Genomic DNA, 9,213 nt, shown 5'->3' with positions numbered 1-9,213 from the left:
ATTTGGTCATGACCATAGAAGAGGCAAAAGACCTCACTGTTTTGACAATGGATGATTTGATGGGTTCTCTTCAAACCCATGAGCATAGGATCAGTAGATCTACATCTTCTACTTCCCAAGAGCAAGCATTCAAGGCTCAGTCAAATCCAAGGGGAAGGGGGAGAGGAAGAAATAGCTTAGGTAGAAACTCTAGAGGCTGAGGTTGAGGAAATGGAGGACAAAGAAATGTTGTAGCAGAAAGCTCAAGAAGAGCAGATGGAGCAAGTAGCTCACAAAATACTTCAAGAGGAGGTAAGAAAAACTACAACTCAAATAAGAGTAATGTAGAATGCTACTACTGTCATAAATATGGGCATTATGCGAATGAATGTTGGAAGAAGCAGAATGATCAGTTAGGACAAGCAAATGTGGTTGATGTGAACATGGGAAGTGGACCCAATGTTGTTGCCTTCATCATGTGTAATGTTGGTGAAGAAGGAAGCCCTGAGGTTTGGTACCTTGACAGTGGATGTAGCAACCACATGAGTGGTAATGAAACCTTGTTTTCATTCATTGACAAGAGTTTCAAATTAGAAATTAAGATGGGTAACAATGGAACCCTACCAATTGTGGGCAAAGAATCTATTATGGTTCGCACCAAGAAAGGTGAGAAAAGAGAAATACAAAATGTGTATTTCACCCCTGGTATGAAGCACAATTTGATGAGCATTGGTCATCTCATTCAAAATAGATACAAAGTGTTGATGGAGAATGACATGTGTGTCATTCATGAAAAGGATGGGAGCAAGAACCTACTTGTAGCAGTTCAAATGACAAAGAATAGAATGTTTCCCTTGAGGATAGAGATATGTTTCTCATCTCAAGTTTGTGTTGAACCTCACACACAATCAGCTCTAAGGAGTGTGATTGAAGACCCCTCACGGCTATGGCACCTCAGGTATGGTCATCTTGGCTATGCTGGTTTAAATTTGTTGTCAAATAAAAGAATGGTAGAAGGTTTTCCACGTATATAAAATTCATGTGACAAGTGTGAGGCTTGTATTTTGGGTAAGAAACATAGGCTTCCCTTTAATTTTGGAAATTCTAGGAGGGCTAGATATCCATTAGAGTTAGTGCATACTAACCTAGTCGGTCCTATGCAAGTTACTTCCATTGGAGGGAGTACATATTTTATGACATTCATTGATGATTTTAGTCGTAGGACATGGGTGTATTTCTTAAAGAATAAATCTGAAGCATTTGAAAAATTTGTAGAATTTAAAGCCTAGGCTGAAAGAGAATGTGGACATTACATCAAGGTCCTAAGATCGGATAGAGGAGGGGAGTATACCTTTAATTCTTTTGTAAATTTTTGCAGGAAACATGGCATAAAGAAAGAGCTCATAGCCAGCTATACACCATAGCAGAATGGAGTGGTTGAAAGAAAGAACAGGACCATTATTGAAATGGCAAGGAGCATGATGAAAGAGAAAGGTCTCCCAACTAAATTTTGGGGAGAGGCTGTGGCAACATCAATCTACCTAATTAATAGGTGTCCTACAAAGGCAATCTGTAATAGAATTCCAATGGAAGCATGGTCACAAAGAAGATGGATAGTTGAACACTTAAGGGTATTTGGATGTGTTGCATATGCACATGTGCCTAAAGAAAAAATGAAAAAATTGGATGACAAAGGTGTGAAGTGCATCTTCACAGGGTACAGCTCAGAATCAAAGGCATACAGATTGTATGACCCATTGAACAACAAGATGACTCTCTCAAGAGATGTGAAATTTCTTAAAAATCAGTCTTGGTATGGTTCAATTGATGAGTCACCAAGCACTTCTAGTAAAGTCCCAATTATGAGTGAAGAAGATGTTGATGAATAGCAAGAAGAAGGAATAAATAGAAGAAAAGGCAAGCAACCTCAGTCATTGCCGAGATCCTCTAGGCATGACCAAGTTTCAATGCCGAGTAATAGTGAAGATCGAGCTGGTTGGCAAAGCAGCAGCAGTGAAGATTCTTATCCCACACTCTCCTCCATATTACCAAGAAAGACCAAGAGTCTTAGGGAGATATACCAAGATGAAAGGTATGAATATTATGATGAGAGTGTTAATTTTGCTTTATTTTCTCATAGTGATCCAATATATTTTGAGGAAGCTATTAAGGAGAAAAAATGGTGTAATGCCATGGATGAGCAAATAGATGCCATAGAAAGAAATGAGACATGGGAGCTAACTGAATTGCCTCCAAAGAAGCAAGTGATTGGAGTGAAATGGGTCTATAAGACCAAATGCAATGCTGAAGGAAAAATTGATAGTCATAAGGCAAGGTTGGTAGTCAAGGGCTACAAACAGCAGTATGGAAGAGACTATGATGAGACATATGTGTTGGGTGATGCGACGCGCTCCCCTGCCCACAGGTGGTTAATTATGTGGTGTTCCATGTTCACTAACAGTCATGGTTTTTTGGTGCAACGACAAGTGGGCCCAACAATTGGTATCAGAGCCTGGTTTTGGTTTGGTCATGGGTTCAAATCTCCCCGGTGCCTTCCCGACCCGCATAAGCACCTAGTATGCGCGTCGAGGGGGAGATTGTTGGGTGATGCGACGCGCTCCCCTGCCCACAGGTGGTTAATTATGTGGTGTTCCATGTTCACTAACAGTCATGGTTTTTTGGTGCAACGGCAAGTGGGCCCAACAATATGCCCTTGTTGCAAGATTGGAAACCGTGTGTGTTGTCATAGCAATTGTAGCTCAGCACAAGTGGAAGGTATTTCAAATGGATGTGAAGTTCGCCTTCCTAAATGGTGTATTAAAAGAAGAAGTGTATGTGGAGCAGCCACCTGGTTATCAAGTTGCAGGTGAAGAGAATCAAGTATATAGATTGAAGAGAGCTCTTTATGGGCTCAAGCAAGCTCCATGGGGATGGTATAGTAGGATTGACTCATATTTGATGAACAATGGGTTTAGCAAAAGCAATGCTGAGCGCACTCTTTACATCAAGGTAGCAGATGGTAATGTATTGATTGTTGTCTTGTACATAGATGACTTGATTTTTACTCGTAACGATAAGGCTCTAATCAGTGAGTTTAAAGAGGCCATGAAAAGTGAATTTGAAATGATAGACCTAGGTCTCTTGAAGTACTTTCGAGGCATAGAAGTAAAACAAATGCATGATGGCATATTCATCTCTCAAGAAAAATATGCAGAGAAAATCTTTGAGAGATTTAAAATGCAGAATAGTAAGGTAGCCCCCACACCAACAGCAATAGGTCTAAAGTTGAGCAAGGAAGACTCTAGCAAGAGAGTGGATCCAACACTATACAAGAGTATGGTTGGAAGTTTAACGTATGTGATTGCAACTCGGCCAGACCTAATGCATGCAGTAAGTCTGATTTCCAGATTTATGGAAACACCAAAAGATTCCCATTGGCAAGCAGGAAAAAGGATCCTAAGGTATGTGAAAGGTACCAAGGGATTTGGGATTTTATATACTGCAAATGATGATTTCAAGTTGGTTGGTTACATGGATAGTGATTGGGTTGGAAGTTTAGATGATAGGAAGAGCACTTTTGGATACATGTTTCATATGGGATCGGGTGCAATTTCATGGGCATCCAAGAAGCAACCCAGTGTTACTCAATCTACAACAGAGGCTGAATACATAGCAGAAAATGCAGCAACATGTCAAGCAATTTGGTTAAGGAGGATCTTGACAGATTTGAATGAAAGGCAAGAGGATGGAACCACAATTTATTATGACAACATCTCATCAATTGCATTGTCCAAGAATCTAGTCTTCCATGGGAGAAGCAAGCATATTGAGATTAGATATCACTTCATCAGAGAGCTGGTGGAGAATGGGGATATCAAGATGGATTTTTTCAAGTTTGAGCAGCAGCTAGCAGACATTTTCACAAAGCCATTAGTTGGATCTTTTGTACACCTAAGAGAGTGTCTTGGTGTAGTTGATTTGGATAAGCTATGGTCCTTGTTTGTTTGGCTCGAGACAAAGGGGGAGTGTTGAAAAATTCAATGCAGCATTGACGTTTGCCCCTAGAGCCAAATACTCACCTACCCCCCTGACGTCTAGAATAGATAGAAAAATTAATACAGGTAGGTGAGGTTTTCAAATTTTTAAAAGAGGGGGAAACTGGAATGTGACAAAAGGAATGTTTTATTCATTCATTTAGAGTTTGCAGATCAAGCAGATCAGAGAGAAGTTGCAGAGCTGAGCAGAGAAGGAAGAAGGAAAGAAGTTTGTGCCTACAGTTGCACGTGTTTCCCTTATTCACTCTATAAGTTTGTTGTTGTTTGGATTTTTCCTATTGAAGCAGCGATTGCTCCAGGGACTATTGTATGCAGCCATTAGAGTTGCAGGTTTAAAAGTTTATTGAAGTTTGAAGCATTATAACTTTAGGGTTATTTTAGGATTTTCTGGTTGAAGCCAAATGCTCTGAAATTTTGTAATAGTTTAAACCTCAGATTGAATAGAAAGCAAGCAAGCATAATTGAATCTATCTTCCTCTTCTATTCTTTGCATTTGACAAGTTTGTTTGAAAGGTTAAATCTTTGGGTCTCTGGTTTTAATCATGAAAGCATTCACGTTAGATTGTTTCTAAGTTATAAATTTTATTAGTTGGAGCTGAACTTACTCGGCATCCATTGTCTTCTTTGAGTGCCGAGCTAAATCGACATCTACTACTTTTTCCTTTGTGTGTCGAGCTCACTTGGCACCTGTTGCCTGTCACTCAGCACCATCAAGTGTCGAGCAATCTATGACTCAACACCTTCATGTGTTGAGCAAGTGCCGAGTAAAATTGGCACTCGGCACCTTCATGTGCCGAGCACTTTTCAAGTGCTGAGTAAAATTTTTAGGTTTAGGGTTGTGAGTTTGAGTATTAATTTTTAATTGATATTTCTCACATGGCTAGTACTTCCACAATATTGTAAATACTTCTACATCAAATCGACTATTAAGACTTACACACTATTTTTAAAAACATGGTCATTTGTTGTCCATTTGAGATGGGTATAAACGTGCACTCAATCTCAACTACTTAGTGGGAGCTTATCCTCCTGCACCAAACATGTCCTATTTCTCTCTAAATTAAACCCATAATTTTTCCTTTCAAATCTGCAAGATATTTGCAATATATTCATCATTGACATGAATAACATTCTCATTAGTTATAGTAAGATTTTTGTATAATTATCTGTAGGCAATACTAAAGATTCTCCATGAAATCACTGGCCTGTTTTACAAGAATGAGAACATTCAAACAGCTTTCCTCAACACTTTTTTAGTCTGCCCACATTGCAATGGCTAAGAATAGAATATCATGTTCATCTTCATGTTGATGGGTTTTCCATGGCCTCCTATGAAAGCTGGGATTGAATCCATAAATACTCGTTTTGTCTTATGGGTTGATTTCTTGAAGCTCTCTATCGAAGATTCTAGGAGGAGTACAAATAAATTGGAAGTTGCGTGACACCACTTTAAAACATGTGACATCTATCTTGTGGTTAGATAGAGACATTTGATTCGAGAATATAAAATCTCATATAAAAGCTTTGATGTTTGTTTGTTTTTTTTATTTAATTGTAGTAGGTCATATAATAATTTTGGTGTTTAAAATATTGTATTACATTTTCATAAGAATATATATTTTTAGATTGTTTAGTAAGGGTTAGTAAAGGGTACTGCATTTTATTTTATTTAAAGATGTCATTTTTATTTAATGCTTTTGCTCATGACTGGTCTATCTTAATCTTATTTTATGAGGATTCATGTCTTATCTTATGTTCTTGTTTGAGTCTTTTTTTCCTTTTTCTTTTTGCAACTTTTGCATTAGTCTTTAAGATGCTAATTCATTCTATTTATTTTTACACAAATTATTATAGTTCATTTTTATAATTTATTGTAGAATGTGGATTATTCATATTTATTTTAGGTTTTGACAAACTATTTCTTTAAAGAAGTCGTTTCGTAAGATTGAACATAACAGAAAAATCCATTCTCATTTATCCTTCTATTAGCTATTAAATTTTAAATGAAAAAAGATAATTCATTTTAATATATTATAATTTGTCCAAATTTGATATTATTATAATATTAAAAGTATAAAATATTATATTATTGTAATATTAAAAATTACATTATTAATAGGCTACAACACAATGATAAATTGTCAACCTCTTAATTGGAAGGTCTTGGGTTCAAAGCTACTTAATTAATCACAATATATAATAATAATTAACCTTGGCTTCGGCCAATCTAAAAATTATTAGTACAATTTTATATTTAAAAGTATAAATTAAAGAATAATGATAAACAAGAATTTGTTGATAAACAAGAATTTGTTTCAAATAAAATCATGAACATTTCGATACTAAACAAATAACTTTGGTTTTGTTTGTCTCCTTAGCCTTATTTTTAGTTAATGCCACCACAATTCTTTCTAACCTCTCCCCTCTATCCAAGGGCTTACTATTACCCATCTCCACCGTGGATTTTGCAAATTATCTAAAGAATATTTTCTCATTCTTAGCATATGCACTTACAAATTTTCTAGTCAACTAATTTGGACATTCCTTTTGATTTGCATAGAGCTCTTCATCAAAAATCAAAAGCCCCTTGATGTTCTCCAAATTTTAGAAGTAGTGACTGTCAAATCTAGTAGGACTAAAAACATCTAAGGTTGACAAGATGGTCTCTCCTCTAGATCTTCGGCATTATGATTTCAAGTCTATTGAATAAATATACTCCATAATTAGAATTGGTTTTCCATAAAGTCTTTGCCTGAAGTTTGTGCATGTAGCTGACTAATGGAATGCCCACTTAGCCAAGAATTTATTAAACATGTAAAACCTCTCTTGAATCATCTCAGATTCAATGGAAACATATAAAAGTTAAAATTAAATGACGGTTGTCTAGGAAACTATAAAAGATAGTAAAATCTAATGATTAGAGTTTTGTGTTTGCATTGTCATGTTATGATGATTAAGTTGTGGTTTTTTTCTTATCATCTAGATTCAAATTTAATTCAAATGCTATCATTATATTTGAAAAGAAATGAGACCTCCCATTTATAACTTCATTAATTCATGAGCCAAAAATTTAAAGAAAGAATAATATTCAATGAGATAAATTTATAGTCAACAATTTAGTACCTAATAATGCAACCAAATCAAACTAGTTGATACCTTGGACTTTAAATTTGGTGATAATAGTCTAGAGAATCGAGTTTGGTGCAAGGATCTTTTAATGGCTCGATTCAAACTTGCACTTCTTGAATCTATTAAAATGGAAGAAATAACCATGATTGGACAACAATCTAAATACAACAAGGGCAATAACCCATTGAGTGAATGAAACTTCATTTTGGACAACAATCCACTAATATGAGCTAACTAAAACTATCAACTATTCCTATATAGTTCCTTTGAAGTAAAACATTAGATTCAACTCATACCTCTTCTCAATCAACTATAATATTAATCTTTAATCCAAATGGCATCTTCACACCACATCATCCCTCTCTCATCTGCACACACATCTGAATTCAAAAATGAATTTGAACTCCTTCATATAACTTCAAACACTTATTAGGTCAGCTCAATACTAGAACTAATAAAAAATATTACACCAACCAATGAAATTATGTTAATTTCTAGAACACATGTAGAACATATCATAATATCAATTAATAAGCCATAATCTAATAGATAATCATAATAATCTAAACAATAAGTTCCCTAACTAGGTCAACCAACAATGAAATCCCCTTTTATGTCCAACAGGAAAATTGACTTCTAAATCACCAATTATCAAAACAATCTACATAAAGACATTAAAGTGCATCTTCATGAAGTATGTTGAATCGTGGATCAAAATTCTTTTCCACCAAAAATCCCTAGACAAAATATTGAACCATTGTCTGAAACGGTTCTCTTTAAGTATCGTTAGTAACTAGTCTTTAGAAAATCTTCTATAATTCCTTTGAATCAACTTAGAAATGTATATGATGAAAAATATAACATGTAATATCTTCACAAAATTATTCTCTATACTAGTCATCAACATGATTACTATCTAATAAATAGATGTGTTGACATCAATGACAAAACATTAAAGCCAAAAATAAACCAACAAAAATTTCAAATAAGAATCTCAATAATCTCAATTTCAACATATACTTATTCCTCTATACATTTGTTTACTTTTTTTATTTTTAACTTATATGAATAGTCTCTTTAATTCAAAAAGGTCATATTATGAAGTATTTGCATATGTATACTCATTATTTTCATTCTATATAAAAAACTAAATTGATACTATTCTAACTAGATCTTATTGTGGACTATAGGAAATAAGCAATAATTAATTAATAAGAGAAAATTTTCAAACATATTGAATGATATTGACTAACTATTAGTAACATTTATTATAAATATAACTATTTACAATTCAAAATAGAACATCTACTACAAATATAATTACATCTTCAATAATTTAGACATTTTGACCATTCTTATTTACACTAATAAGAAGTTAATCTAGAAATTTTAATTTTATTTAAGAAACATTTATTTATCAAAATTATCTATTTCTTATAAAAATACAAATTTTTGATATAAAATGATTGTGGTATTTCATCTTACTTCTCAATATGGTTCATAAAATTTATTCTAGTAGTATTGTTGCTTGTTATGCAAAAAAAAATTATCAATTAATATGGGATTCTAAACTTGGCCCTTAAGTGAGGCTAAAGATGAGGGACCTCATTCCAACACAAATTTTTCATAAACAGAAAGGTCATTCCATCCCCTAAAAAAGATAGAGCATAGAGAAATCAAAGGGAGTGTAATAAACTATGAATCTATCATAGTAGCTACACATTATTAAAAAATTCCATGTTCAAAGTGTGAATAGTGATAAGTATTAAATATTTATTCATTCTTCGTCTATTTTTTTGCACCAAAATCCATTATTCTTTGGTGACCCTTCACCAAAAATCATTTTTGGTTTCTTCTGAATCTTTCACTTTCTACTTGAAGATAAAAATTTTGAGCTTGTTGATTTCTCCTCAACCACCTCATTAGACAAATGATTCATTTGGGGAAACGGGGGCTACATGCTAAAAAAGACCCAATGTCTAAGCTTAAATCTTGATCATGCACCATCTCACTTGGATGAGCATTATCATCTTCTACAGTGTTAACTTTC

The sequence above is a fragment of the Cupressus sempervirens genome, chromosome 7 (genome assembly GCF_028749045.1).
Source record: "Cupressus sempervirens isolate cs-2001-9-10 chromosome 7, ASM2874904v1, whole genome shotgun sequence".
Taxonomy (NCBI): Eukaryota; Viridiplantae; Streptophyta; class Pinopsida; order Cupressales; family Cupressaceae; genus Cupressus; species Cupressus sempervirens.
The sequence above is the reverse complement of the archived record's forward strand: the minus strand, read 5'-3'. Positions refer to the sequence as shown.